General features: G+C 31.5%; 1 protein-coding gene across 2 annotated transcripts in view; it reads left to right on the top strand.

The window, feature by feature from the left end:
* Nucleotides 1-16,455, top strand: part of LOC130446846 (polypeptide N-acetylgalactosaminyltransferase 2-like) — a 102,298-nt gene that overhangs the window by 31,680 nt on the left and 54,163 nt on the right. The window lies entirely within an intron of this gene.

The raw sequence follows: 16,455 nt of genomic DNA, 5'->3' as shown, positions 1-16,455 counted from the left end.
AAATTTTATATTGTAATGAGTATATGTACAATATTAAACTTACTTATTTAACTCCTGATGATGACAAAATCGTTACCGAAACCGGTCGAATTATGAAGACTGTACATATTATATATTCAGTGTGAAATTATTTAATTTTTGCTTTCATAATCATATTCTGTTAAAATAGCCATATCCTGTTAAAGATCACTTTAAGATTACTGAAAGAAAGTTTTTTTTATTGTCATGTAGGTAATTGATACGAAACATGACCGAATCTACGGAAAGGGTCGACAGTACAGTGTTGAATATTTGAATATTGGTTTTCTTCCGTCAAAGGCAGACAAACGATTTCGCACATGCCTTTTATGCAACAAAGTTTTAAGCAATGAACCTATGAATCAATCAAAGCTGGAAAATCCACTTACAGCATAATCTATTAAAATTTAATTGAAAATTTCAATCACAACGTCACATTAACAGTAACAACGCAAATTTCCATAGATCTTCACTTTATTTCGATATTTGGAAATTGGTAGTAATGTAGCTTTTTTTACTATTTATTGCGTCCAGTTCAGTCGACTTTTCCATGCAATAAGAAATTCAATAATACACAAAACTTGCTATTAATCATAGTATCTATTTCAAAAATCTTAGAAAGAGACGAAGCCGCGTTTCGGTAATTCGTAAAAATTTTTTTTTCATAGATCTTCTCTAGCTTCACATAGAATTAATTGTATGAGAAACAAATCGGTGGTTGTGAAAGTTCTTTGTGGTAAACACGTCATTATCTTCTTTAGACTTGGTACACGTACTGCAACTGTCAATATCGCTTTCACATGCGCTGAAGCTGTCAAATTTTTCTTCTGCTGCATTTCTTCACGGCTGTTTACAATTTTTTGGTATATAAATTAATTATAATAATAGTAAAATAAGTAATTGATTAATGGAAGTGATAACACTAATAATCTGCAATTCACCTTATTTTTCAACAAAACATATACACGAGAAAAGATACGTGTATTGAAATTGAAATAATTCCATTGACTCAACCATTGTGGTTCGGTATCTTTAATTCATGGTGGACGCAAAATTTTGAAAATGATTTATGAAACAAAAAGTTTGAGAATCAATCAGCATTCATGTCTTCATGGTAGTTACCGGTACGAGTAGATTCAAAAGTCAATAAACCAACCTGAACAGCTGTTGTGTACTATTATCAGCCTGCATCCCTTTCTTGATGGTGGAAACTTGAAACTCGTGACATTTTTGTTCTTTAATAACTGTAAATCGTAAATTTCCCAACATCAACCGTACCACTAAATAATTAAAGTGTATCATTAACACTTTTACATAAATGTTTGTCTGTTAATAAATCAAAATAATTATATATCTATGATATTTGGAGTTTACGCAGTCCTAAACTGTTAAGAATACACAACTTGAACCTCCTTACTATATAGAGAAACCTAAAATCGTATTTTCGGTGAAATTTGTCGGGATTCTTGGAATTAAAACAAAAAAACTTTCTAACTTTTATTGGAGAATAGATACTTACTTATTGAAAAAATCTTATGATACGACTATGTAATTTTTAATACACAGGACTTTAGGCCTCTAAAAACCTATTATTTTGTATAGCTTATAATTAGAAAAAACCGATAAAAAACCGATTAAGTAGATTTTAGGAAATATTTAGATTATTATGAATAATATTTAAAATGACCGTACTGAGTTTTGGATTAGAAATTGGGTTTTATCACACCTTCGTATATTAAAACAGACTATAGGTTTCTGTGAAATTCTTAATAAATAATAAAACAAATATTATAATCATTTTAGTTCATATCGGATTTTATCTCTTCTTAAATCATAGTATGATAGAAATACGTCTAACAATTTATTATTATACAATCTTCATCTAAATCTTTATAATGAAAGTTTAAGGTTAATTTTTTATTAAGGACAAGGTCTGAATATATTGAAGAATGCTTGCGTTTGCCGATAAATGAATAAATTTTCCAAACGAAAGTAATTCCATATAAGACAAAATATCTTTGCGTATCCCTAGTTTAAAGATGGCAGTTTTCGTCTTATGAATTCCATTATCCGCATTTTTTTGACAGCAGTTACTTAAATCTTTCGGAAAAAATTATATAAGATATAAGGTTTATGTATAAAATTAAAGGAACTTTAATAATAATAATAAAAAATACTCAATTATAATGAAAAAACTCAAGTTATACCTAAACTGAGAAAAATTCATGTTTGAAAAATCAAATTATACACGAAACAATCAAAAACCATCTTTTTGCAATATATGTTTAAAACATATATAATGTCCGACGCTCCTTGTCAATATGGCAAAGGAAACTATAGCACCACTATTTTGTATATAGGCTTAATTTGAAATATGGAAACGTCTGAATATCTCATAATTGATTAAACATGGAAGTATGAAAGGCAGTTGAACGTTAGAAAGAAGCCTGAAGTATGGTTAGCATATGGTAAGATATAAGATTTCTATCAAACAGTTCTACAGATCACTTCTTGAAAAAAACATTTCAGCTTGAAACCAAATCTATAACATGTTTTCCCGCATTTCACAATAAATTGAAGGCATATTTACTGGAAATGCCTTATACTCTTTGTATGTTTATGTTTTATGGTAAATAAAGCTCCTTCCAATGTCACGTTTCATAGGTAAGTTATTAAGAAATGGACCAATTAAAGTTGAATATTATTGCAAGTTGTTCTTATTAGAAAATTTTCTATTTTGATTTTATTCTTATTTTGATGTTCATGATGTAGGTGATCTATAAACTACAAATAATTTAATTAATTGAGTACTGCTACATATTTGAGATGTAAGGACAAAGGAAAAATTCGATAAAGACTTAAAGAAAAGTCGAAACGTCAAATTTTATCCTTCAAAAATTATTAAAAAAACTAATTTTAAATAAAATCAAGAACATTTAGATGCATTAGTAATAGATAACTTCTACTTAGAAACTTCTGTCCAGTTATAAATAGCTTGAACATAGCTCATGGCTACACAATAATAAATGTAGCCACTCGTCATCTTTTATAATTTCCATTACATTAAATTATTATCGCCGCTGTAAGTTGGCCTGCGGCTCTCTCCCCGTTACATTACGTATTGTAATGTTGCCATAATGAAATATTTGGAGTGGTAATGGAAAGCGTTTCAACTCAGCCGTTTTCTTTTTCTATTAATATTAAAACTTCAATCCTAATACTAATAACTGTAATGATTAAACACTACCGTTGAAAAATTTGAATCATTCACATTTTCACCGTATACAAATGTATTCTTTTTATTGAATCAACTTAATATGTTTGTGGATGTACGAGGGCTGCAACTCAAGTTTCGATATGGACTAATTATACAAATATTAATAATTCATTATTGACAGTTCCATGTTACTTGAATGGAACGTTATGTTCAGTTATTCCGAAAAAAACAGGTGACCATTTGCTTCGAAGTGCTTCGAACGCGCGCAACTTTTGTTGGATTTGGTTCGTATTGAAAAATCCATAGAGTCGATTGCTGTTTAGTTTCGGATTCATATGCATAGATCTATGATTCATCGTCTTTTGCGATCTTTTAAAGCACCACTATTAAATTTAGGTTAGGATACGAGTGTTGTTGAGCGATTGTTAAGTTTTACGGTATCCAACGCGAACAAATCTTTTTTTTTATTCCGTACTGTACTGTAAAGTCAACTTTACAGTACTAATTTGAGTCCAGATAATGATACTTTGCGGTATCCTTGTACTTTACAGTACTCTTAAATTCTCCCAATCCCGTTTAAAATAATTAGAAATAAAAAATCAATTAACATAAAGAACTAAACTTTTATTCTAATTTTTGAATTTTGAAAGTAATGGTGCAACTACTGTTACAAGAAACATTTATTATAGGAATTACTGCATGTACTTCTTTATTTTCAATAATGGTGGAAAATGTGAGGTTTTGGTTTAACACTTGTACAAAAGTTTCAACCCCTTTTATCATTATTGCTGTTTTATTTTGCTCCCTACGTATTCTTCCACAAATTTTGTAGCCACTGATGAACTCTTCTATCCACCATGCCGTTTTCAAACATTGATATCACCCCCAGCATTGGCCAACAGCGTTGACGAAATCTTTCTGAAGCAATGTCCGGTGTACTTATCTGGATGCTCCAGATTGAGGAATTCAGCAATTCTTTTAGGTGTCCTGCCAACAATGTATATTCCAGCTCTTTGATCTACGCATTTTCCTTATCTGCAGCCTACCAAAAGTGCTTTTAGTGAAAGGTGTTTTCACAAATTTTTATATTTTCTGAACCTATCCAAGTATTGCACCTCATTGCTGTTGATCAAAGTAAAAACCCGTCAAACATGTGTTTTTATGTGATTAATACTTCTAAATTATGAATGTCATTCCTTCCAGAACCTTCGGTCATGCTAATTAATGCGATAACTTTCACCAGTAAATGGTCTTTGTCTGGGATGTCTCTCATAAATGTTTCAACTTCTTCCTTTATAAGCACCTTCGACTGGTTTGGATGGTAGTCTACACTTTGTTTTTTTGAAAAAGCTATCAACTTTAGACCATAAGAGCTATTTGATGTTCTGGAATAAAAAATTTAAGCTTTGAAAAGAATGCTCCTAAAAAACAACTGATCTCACTACATAAAAAAAATAATCCAATCCAACATCACATTTTCATCAGCACTTTTTACCTTGTATTTCTTACGCCAATGGCAAAACATCGCATATTATTTTTCGTACCTTTTCGAAGACTTAATTGGAGTAATTTGCTCTACTGCTTCCATACTTTTCTCAGCCATTTTATTTGAATTATCAGCCATTCTTCCAGAAAATATTTTTTGTACTTCAAAAATTTAATTATATACATCCTTGAAGTTATTATTACGGTACTCGATTGGATATTCGTGACTCGGCTGCTCCGTCGCCTCGTCCTTAAACATCTATCTCGTACCGTACTAAATCACTTCCCGGACTTATAACGTAAATAACTATTGTTATAGTCAAATGTTCATGCAATATTGAATGTATGCGAGTGGAAATATTGCCTCAATCTCACGGTATTTCACATGACGATCTTGTAATATCAGTTTACGCACAGCATCTATGTTTTCTAGCGCAACAGTCGATTTTGGAAGACATTCACGAAATTAATCATATAGCGAGGTGCGACCACGATTGAATTCTGAAAACCAGCAAAAGACGGTTGTTTCATCACCAAAAGTGGATCGACATCGAATCCACGTCGAAAGCCATCGTACGAAAATGTTTGCTATTTAGTTCCATATTTTTACCAATTCTAATGTTTCTGTAGACAACTCAAATAGCATGAACGCAATGTCAGATTTCAAATATTCACATCAATGTTGCCATATCTAAAAACTTGAGTAGCAGCCCTCATATCAAATACTTCACAGAAGAGTTTGAAAATCTACTGACCTATTTTTTGTCCCACTTTATTTATCTCGCTATGTTAGTTTGTCAATTTTTTTGTTCCTCTGTATAGGTAGAGTTTTGTAATCAAATGTTTTTTTACTTTTAATTAATCTGTTGACTTAAAACTGCGCATACTTCCGCGCCCTTGATGACAAATGACAAATTTACCAAAATAACATAATAAAAAATGATGACAAGAAATTCAATTAAAAATTACATAATATTTAATAATAACATTTCTTGAAAAAACTTGTAAATTATTAAATTAAATATATCTTTAGTCTTATGGGAAAAATTTAATAAGAAAACAAAGATCTCATTTTATGTCCTATAAAACAGAAAAATGAAATTTTTACCTAAATCTTGATACAATTGGTCTTTAAGAATAATCTAATTAATTGATGCTGAAGATGATAAAGTTGGAAAAGTATATTGTGAACATGTAGGTACGGAATTGTGAGGAGAAATAGTTCCATAATTTATTCAGAAATCCGTTATTGAGTAAAGTTGAAATTTATTCTCATAGATACCGAAGTAAAATGTGAGGAAGTTAAAATTATTAAAAAATGATTGTGGTAGGTGAAAAAGACAGGATGAATATAGTAATATAAAAGTTTGGATACTATTTTCTCACACATCACAATCATTTCCCAATAATTTAATAATTTTAACTCCTTAACACTGTACGTTAATATCCATGATAACGAATTTTTCTGCTTATCGTTGGAAAGTAATAATTCTTATAAGGCCAACATTTCTGTAGCTATATTTTCAGAATATACTTTTTCTACTTGTCATCATCGGCATTTATTATTTAAATTATTCTTAGCCAACATAATTGAATTTACAACAAAAATTACTCAACTTTTTTTTGAGAATGTCATAAAAAACTCAACAAAATCAAGTCTGGTGGCCAAGGTCACTATTATATTGCCCTTCGTTGCCCTACCCATCACTGCGGAAACTGGTACTAGATAATTATTTAATTTTCTTCAACTTTTCACTTCATAAACCTTTTTATATGTGTTTCGTGTTGAATCGTCTTAATTTTAGGTCGCTTTTGATAAAAAATCATTTGAAATAACAGGGAAAAACGGACGTTTTCACCTACTTCGGTCTTTATAAAAATACGTATAATATTATAATTATGTATAGCGCGTATGCATCGAGAAGAAGTACCGTCTTGATACTATAGTACAGAGTGTTCCAGGATTTGATGCAAAACATTCGGGAGTGAGTAAATTATGTAAAATAATGCTGTGACATAAAAAAATTTTTCTTATACGACCTCTCGCTCCTGAGTTATATGTCTCTACAGTTGTGAAACTTATATTTGATATATTTTCTAAATTATAGATTCGAATATTATGAATTTTTAATGGATCATCACGTATGTCCATGTACTCTTTGATAACTCGATAAAATTTATGGTTTAGGAAATATGTAGATTTTTAGATTGTTGTACATGCTAAGGAAACCGTTTGCCATAAAGAGACATTCTGCAGAAAATTATCATAAATTGTAATTATTGAAAATACCTTAGACGCAATCAAACATCTCTTGTAGAACTAATAAATAAATAAACATTTGTACTACATACTATCGAAGATCATATTACTCGCATAAGGGATCCACCTATTAGGAAAAATCTTATTAAGATGATTTTTTACATCATTTAGGGAGTGGGAAGGGGCTCCATCGTGCACGAACCACATGTCTCTGTGTCTTTATTATCATAAAAACATGGACCTACTAAATTATTACTCACTATTCCTGCCCACACATTAACGATGTTGATTCTCTATTTGAATTCCACCGTGAGGATTTTCATGTACTCATAAATGTAAATTATGGGAATTTATAAAACCGTCTCATGTGAAATTAGCTTCATCAGATAACAGTACTTTTCTCAACAAATATATTATTAACTCGTTATTTATCTAGAAACCAACGAGCTTAGTTCTGTTCTGCTGGATAATCCTCTACTTTCATGGCATGTTCTTTCTCGATGTGAAAGGGGCAACGAAACCGTCTTGGAGAGTCCTATGAATAGTTGTAGTTCATACGTTAAATTGTAGTGACATTTTGCGTACGCTAGTTGTGGGATCAGCATCAACTGTATCTAATGCATTTGCTCTAAAGCTGGTGTTCGGTTAGTTCGTTGTTGGTCTTCGCCACCTTTTTTCGTATGACACTTCCTAAAACATCATTTAAAAAAAATAATGGAAACTAGTTTACTTAATTTATATAGACCGGCCTGTTTTCCGTATTTTTGTGATCAACTCTAACAAAAGATCTATAGTCGGGTATAATTCTACCTGGAAAGCGTTCACTATACTACCTTCTGGCTTCTGACAAGTTACCATGTTGGCATGACTATTATCTTATTTATACAGTTATTTTTTTCTCATGCCACTAGTATGATCTTCAGTAGTATATATTACAAATATTTATTTATTTATGTTTGATTGTTTTTCAAAACCTTCTGAAAGTATTTTCAATAAATAATTACAATTTATGATAATTTTCTTCAGAATGTCTCTTTATAACGAACGGTTCCTATGGCATGTAGAACGATATAAAAATCTTCATATCACGGCATCTACTCACTCCCGAATTTTCTGCATCAAGTCCTGGAACACTCTGTATATCATTAGAATGTAACATGGGATTGTTAGGATGATAAAATTAGTCTGATATGGTTGTCACAATATCATATATTAACAGATAGAAATATATGTCACCATTCAAATTACCTTTTATAAAAAGAGGTTCGATTAGTTAGTTGTTAATCATCCTTACTCATTCACACACACTATGTGTGCCTCCTTCGAATCCAATTAGGAAAACCTCTAGTCCAAATCCGACAATTATGTCTAATTCTGAAGATTTTCAATATTTTATTTCTTGAATTGATTTATAATTTCCAATTTGCCGCTTTGGTCAAATCCTGTAAGTTTTTGGTTGTATTGAGTTTCGTTTAATTATGTAGCATCAACTGATTTGACAAAAATTTGCTTCTATGGCAACCATGCAACACCAGTTTGAAATCTTCTTTGAAACTTCAACCCAACCAATTATAGACGTAATATTTGAACTTTCATTGAAATTATAAGATAATTCAATTATTCCAAACCTTATTTTTCAATGTTTGAATCTCATTTATATAAACGTTTTTATGCTAGGATATATCACGAGGTCTTGTTATTAAATAACGAGACTCTGCGCCTAGAGGCCACCCTAGACGGGTGTCTAAATGTCTTGTCTATTCACGTCCCAAAACACGTTTCCGAATCGTCAAATGAGCATCCGGATGATTGCCGAGGCTGTAAACGCCGATAAAGAAACGGTTACAAAAATTTTACACGAGGAATTACACATGACACAAGTCTGTGGGAAGTTGATACCAAAAAATCTGACCTATCCTAACCAAAAGCTCTTGCGTCGACGGATCTGCTCAAATTTCCTTGAAAGGTTAGAAAAAAATCTGCTTTGAAAGGGACTCGATTTGAGTCCATGGAAGCGGTAAAGCAAAAAACGGCAGAGCTCCTAAAGGGTTCACCAAAGAAGAGGGGGGTGTATTGAAGGGGAACATTCGAATATAGAATAATTTTTATGATTTTTTCGTAACCAGTCTCGTTATCTAATAGCTAGACCTCGTATTATAGAGATAGTCACCTTGCGCCGTATTATTGTTGCGATAATTTGCTTACCGTGCTAAACTAATCGATAATTACTTCAATAGTAATAGTTAGAGTTATAAGTGTAAAGTAAACTGAATATTAGATCGATCCCGTGTTTCATTTTTCATAATAATTATTAAAAAAAAAAAAATAAACATTCAAAGAATAGGTGTGAATTTTCACTATATAATTCATCGTCGATTTTAATTAATAGTGGCGCCGTGAAAGCCGTAATCAAGCATAAATAAAAAACGAAAGAAATAACCCAAATCAGTTAATGCGGATGACACAAAAAAAGTTAACGTAATAAACAGATTGAAAATTAATGAAATGTTGATATATTCATAGTGATAAATCTTGTAGTATGAGTTACTAATTAATCAAATCAAAGGATATATAGGGTGTTTCAAAATAGATAGAAAACTGGAAAATATTTGGGGTTTGCTCGAATATACATATTTTTTACGATTTTGCCGATGTTTTGGAAGCTGATACATCCAATGAATTTGTTTTTATGTATAACTCTCGTGGAGGGGGCTAATTACACGGCTCGGACCAAGTAGTATTGAACATAATTTTTTCAATTTTAGATTTATTAAGCAAAGTTTCAAGTGAACTTACACATCATTTATTTTTACACAAAAAAGGTACCCTTGATAAAACTCGATACTGTATACTCGATTCTTTCTTTCTTTTCGATAAAAATTTTTGGAAATATTGTTTATTCTTCTTTCTTTTTATTAGTTCTCTTTCCTTATTACTTTTTACTAGTCACACGTATATATATTTGCAGTTTTTTATAGTGGCACTTACAAATTACAAATGGGCACTTTTTTGTTAAAAGGTTGCCGACCTCTGGTCTAGATTATCTACATACTCTCGTTTATGGGCATAACAGTGTGTTAGTGAGCAATATGGGCTTAATTTTAATGTAAGTAAAAAGACGTACATGATAATTAGTAAAATTCATTTCTCTTACAACCAGTTTACAATTAACAAAAATAGAAAGAGTGAACAGCTACAAATATCTAGGCACAAATATGAAATATTAATTCGATCCATTTGTGGAAATTGAAATTCGTATCGAAGAGACCAGAGCATCATCTTTCACAAAATTATTGTTTTTAAAAGTTGAGATGTACCGATAGCAACAAAAATACGTTTACTATTCTCTATTTGAGATTATATGGGGTCGAATCGTGGATGTTGATTGAAGCATCCATGAAGAAACTGAGATTTGATAAAAAAGGATATTAGCAATATCGTGGATGCACCAAGTAGTACAAAGATTCAACAACATAATATATGACATCGATAACTTTAATATAAAGGAAATTAGAATATTTGGATCACAAAACAAAGAATAAAAATCGATATGGCCGGCTCTAGCTGATTCTTTAACGACAAAATGTTCAGCCATAGAAGATTTAGACGGAGAAGAAACTTGTCTCCAAAACCTCATGTTTTGTCTTTACTACCTATCCGGACCGGATAGGCATTACCAGAAGACGAGGACTAAGAATATTCATTAATATCATTATCAGTAGTTAGAACCCAAGGACATTGATAAATTTTCTAAAAAAAACTTAGAAAGCTTGTTTCTTTGAAACCAAACGACATCTGATGCCTAGCAACAAGCTTGAGAAAGCTGTTATAAATTTTTTGAGCATTTTCAATGTTCGGATAGAAAATTTTTTGCTAATTATAGAAAAAATTCAGAGCAAAAACAATTTATTTGAAGATGCAATTTACAAAAGAAAAATTAGAAAAATTAAGGGAAGATCCAGATTTGTTAGTTTCTATTACTGATGAAGATGTATTTTCAATACACATGCTGTTAATAATTTGATTATGATGTAGTTCGACAATACTCAAGTAGGGTTTTATTGAGTTGGACCGTCAATTTTTATGAGCTCGTGCTTTTGTACATCACTTTTGGCCAATCGACTGATATATGAGAATTATTATTATTTTTTTCCCTTGGTATTCAAACCAATTGCTTCGGCAGACAATTTTGTCCAATTCTGAATCGTATTTTTTCCAATGAGCATATTATCATAACAGTAATCATTTTCGGTTTCGATTTATTCTTAGGAATAATCTGTTGATTTTAATATTTGGTCCGGTCTAAGTAATCATTTTTTTATTATCTGACAGGACAAACGTGGCTGTCTGCTTTCTATTAAAAATTTGCTTTCAATGCTCATTCTTGTTAGGTTCCACGTGGTTTTGACCGTAGTTTCTTTAAATTCTGTACCCTCTTTTCTTCTCATGTTCACAGCCTAATCCTTTAAAATCAACGCCAATTCTTCCGCCGTCCGATTTCTATCTAATTGATACTTTCTATTATTGTAAAGGTCAATAAATGCTTTCCTTGCAATTATTTTACTGAAAATGGTATTTTTTGGTATGCTTGATTTTGTAATTTCCTTAATATTATCGTCAGTATCATTTTCAAATATTAAATATTTGAAACGTCAAAATAAATATAAATAATATATACCCATGGCAAAGTGAATTGTTGTATTCAATCAGAAGACTTCAAAGTAATTTATTTCATTGGATTTCTACTGGAGCCAAAAATTTTCAACAAGTGAAAGACTATATGAAAGTCTTTAAATTTAAATAATGATTAATTCAATATTCTGTGGAAAACAGGAAGCGTGGGTGTTACGTAATCACATATTATATTTAAAATTTTAATTACCAGTACAATAGATAAATATTAGTTTGTAACAACATTAATGTAATTGTTTGAATATACACACGATATAATTAGAACTTTTCATAAAAACAAATTTTATGTATACGTTCAAAAACATTCCCTATACAAAATAGTGTGAAAGTAACTAGTAAAGTGAAATTTTACTAAAAAAGCATCGTCAGAACAGGTCTGTTCTGAACAATATGGCATATCAGCTCATACCTCATCACCACCTCTTTTAAATCTGCCATACCAGCTAAACATTGCTGCTCATGAAGGACTCATCACCAAATGCTCGCTGCAACCGTTCAAATTTTTTTTATTTATGGAACGTACAAAATTATGTCTTGCTGGGAGCATTTCCAGAATACTTTTGTACAAGCGTGATGTCCTACTAGAAAGACGTTCTATTTATTGAATCTGTCCTTCTAGCAGGATATTTATCGATTACTGTCCGAGCGTAAATCATATGTTTCTTGCCAGAGGCGTTCGTAAAAAAATTTATTAATAAAAAGATCAAATACGCATTAACGTGTTTTGAAGAAAAATACTGAAAATATAAAAACGCATACTAAAGAAGAAAAGTTTCTGACATATGATGATGGTCCTAGAAGAACTTGGCCTGGCCTAGAGATGGAGGTAGTTGCTTGAAAAATATCACTGTGTTGGAGAATATATAATCTATACAGCATATGTTTCAAGTTTGAAGACGCCACGTTGTTTAGTATTTGTTTGGTAGCCATCAATAGTAAACATTTCCAGTTGATTTGTAAACATGGAAAAATAGGTTATCGTTATGTGGTACAATACTTTTATTTGAAAGGCGTTAGCCCAACCGAAAATCAAAACTGAACTAGATTCTACTCTAAGTGAGACTGCTCCTTCGTGCCAACAGTAAAAGATTGGGTGCCAGAGTTTTAACGAGATCGTACGACATGCGAAGACCAGCATCGCATTGGTAGACCAAATGAGGTGATGACTCCAGAAATGTTGAAGAGAATCCACAAAGTAGTAGATATAGTAGGCATTTCAAAAGTGAAAAATTTCGACATGAAGAAGCTGAACGCAAGATGAGTGTCGCGTTTCAATGGAACAAAAACAGCGTTGTTTTGAAGATGTTCCCATCGAGTTTGGCAATGTTCATAACCATGAATGAAACGTGGATTCATCACTTCACACCTGAAAAGAAAAATAATCAAAACAATGGACTGAAACGGAAGAACCGGCTCCAATGAAGGCAAAGACCTATCTATCTGCAGGCAAGGTCATGGCGTCGGTTTTTTGGGTTACGCGTGGGATAATTTCCATTAACTATCTTGAAAAAGGAAAAAATTTTAAACTTATTGTTAAACAAAAATGAACGCATTTGGCTAAAAAGAAAGTGTTGTTTTATCAAGACGAACCAGCTGCGAAATCCGTTATTGCAATGGCCAAAATTAATGAATAAAACTTTGCCAGCCCCTCGGACTATTTCCTGTTCCCAGACTTAAAAAAATGGTTCGGTGGTCAATTATTTTCCAACAATTAAGAGGTGATGTCGGCAGTTAATGGCTATTTTGATGATTCTTATTATAAAATGAACTTAATGAACATTGCAGGGGAAATTGTTTGAAAGTAGATTACGTTGAAAAATGAATTTTCTAAAATTTCTGTGTTCTCTTGTTGTTGTGTTTTTGTGGGCCTATTCAAATTCCATAAATGACAGATATATTTTCTATTGCATCTATTGTAGATTTTATTCTGAATCAGAGCCAAATCTGAACAATTTTTTCACCGTCAGTACACGTTTGTTTTCTACTTTTACGTTCAGAATTTATGTTGTTCTTCCCTTGTATAAGTAATTCTCTATAACGGTAGTTGCTAACATTCCCAGAATAGGTAGTGAAATCCATACCGGTAGTCAAGAGCAATGTCTGATTAAATTAGATACTATCATTATAAATTCAAGTTCCAACCATCATTTATTACAAAAACAATCACTTTCTATAACATTTGTTTTATTACAGAATGTCAACTACATATTGATATCGAAAGCAGTACTGTACTATATTTTTTTATATTTTAGATGTATAACTAGATTCCATTATGTTCACTAGATTATTAATTTTTTTAAAAGTTAGTCGAATTCTTGATAGAGTTGAATATACACTGTAAGATAACGAAAATTTAACCCCTCAAGACACTCACTCAACAATAGTTTTTCCAGATTGAAAAGGCATTATTTCGTATTTACCATTAGAAATTGCTTTTATGCATTTATTCACTATGAGTGAAGAATTTATCACGTTGAGTGCGAAGGCAATTTTGATAATTTTATTTAATCGTATTATATCAATAAAAATTCTAAATTAAATACAAAGTTTTCATCAAAAGGTAAAAATAATGTAGAATATTGAGAAAATTATTTAATGGTTGAACACCTACCGTTTAGCCCTGATCTGGCACCGTCCTATGATTATTTGTTCGCAATGCTAAAGGCCGAGTTAAAGGGTAAAAGAATCAATTTGAGTCTAGAGATGCATTATATTTTTATAGTGGCATAGAATCTTTGTTCGGATGTTCTGGAATTTGAATGAAAATAAAGGGAGAATACATTGAAAAACAACAACTCATGGACCGCACTACGTATTGTTATGATTCAACGCCAATAATCCGACTCATTTTTCCTAAACCGCGGTCATTAAGACCTGGGAAATGTTCCTCCGAATGCATTCTTGGTCCAAACAAGGTTCCCAATGCGCGGATAGTTCGAAAATCAATTTTGATAAAGACTGATTATGTAAATGACTAAAACTTAAGAGAGAATCTTTTAACGCCTACGCAAATGTGTTTCCAAACTTATATTGATAAATACTAACATCTTCAGATGGAGGTCGGAAACTTTTCAGACAACCCTCGTATGTATTGAAGCTAATATAAGCGTGTTAAAATTCACCGAGTGCTCGAATTAATCTCAACGATCCGAATAAATTATAAAATAAATCATAACTATACCTAATATTATAATTGTTTATTTCATGGTCAAGGAAATGATTATTTGTCCCAATAATCAACAATTTCAATGACCACGAATCTTATATCATTATCTTGAATAATCTATTACTAGTAATATGGTGAAAAAAAAGGAAATTGCTATTCCCATTTCACGATCCAACTCATCAGTTCGGTGAAAGTAAATTTATTTGGCTTCGATATCATGGTTAATTGTTTTTTTTTTACCTTAAGCTAGTGATTGATGGACAAAGAGTTTTTTAATTCCATATAAATTGGCATAGTTTTAATGATTATCGATTCGTTAAATTCTTGGAACAGGATGTAAAATTTCTCGTTATCTAATCAAATGTATAACTGACATAATAATTCGGCCGTTTTTTGCTAGATTTCTTCGCTCAAACTTACAAGTTCGCATAATACTCACGGTGATAATTTTTCTTTTTTCAAGATAGTCAATGAAAATTATTATATATATATCTATATATATAATAAAACTAAGTCGATAAAATGTGCGTGCCGATAAAACTTAAAAAGGAGTCCCGACACGATAAAGGGACTTATGTGGTGTGATAGCCCTTTATCCCTCCTCGAACAAGAAAGTTCCCATTTTAATCTAAAGGGCATTTTTTTAAATATATAAGGGACTTTCCGACCCTTCAACTTGGAAATTAAGTCCAGTGGCGCCATCTGTTATCGAATATTTGAACTTCGTTCAAGACAACTATGGAGACTATACACTCCAATAGTCATAGTGTATAGTCTCCATAGTTGTGAGCCATTGCAGCATGTGTAGTAGTAGCGCGAAATTTAAAATTCCAATTTCAATAAAATCTTAAATTTCATTTGTTACTATAATAAAGTTGTTAAATTTTGTGTATTTATACGTCATTATTTAACGTATATTTTGGAGTAAAAGCGACACAATTTTAGTTCTCAAAATATTTAAAAATTTAGGTTTTTAAATTTCGCGCCTTTACTACATACGCTACCGCTACAGAAGCTAGAAAGTTCCCGTTTTAATCTAAAGGGCGTGTTTCTAAAGATATAAGGAACTTTCCAACCCTACAACTTGGAAATTAAGTATAGTGGCGCCATCTGTTATCGAATATTTGAACTTCATTCAGGACAACGATTGTTTGGGTTGCATTTCCAAAAGCGTTGCGAGCAATTGTAGCATGTGTAGTAGTGGCGCGAAATTATTTCTGGAAAGACCAAAGGACAGACAGTATTTATACCTAGAATACCTCTGATCTCTTCGGAATTGCCATTTCATTTTAAAAGACTGCAGATTCCAATAAAATTAGCCTTTAGTTTTACAATTAACAAAGCGCAAGGACAAACTAAAATATTGTGGCATTAACCTCAAAGAATCCTGCTTCTCTCACGGTCAGCTATATGTAGCTTGCTCAAGAGTAGGAAATCCAAAAAATTTATGTATATATACTCCGGACAATAAAATGAAAAATGTTGTTTATAAACAAGTATTGTAAATAATGAGAAAACGTTTTCAATAAACTTTTTTTACTTTTTACGTCATAGTTTATTTTTTTATTTCGACTCTACCACGTCATCTCATATCAACTCCCGGGCGAAGCCGGGTTT

The sequence above is a fragment of the Diorhabda sublineata genome, chromosome 7 (genome assembly GCF_026230105.1).
Source record: "Diorhabda sublineata isolate icDioSubl1.1 chromosome 7, icDioSubl1.1, whole genome shotgun sequence".
In the NCBI taxonomy this organism is placed as follows: domain Eukaryota; kingdom Metazoa; phylum Arthropoda; class Insecta; order Coleoptera; family Chrysomelidae; genus Diorhabda; species Diorhabda sublineata.
This window is presented reverse-complemented; position numbering and strand designations above follow the sequence as displayed.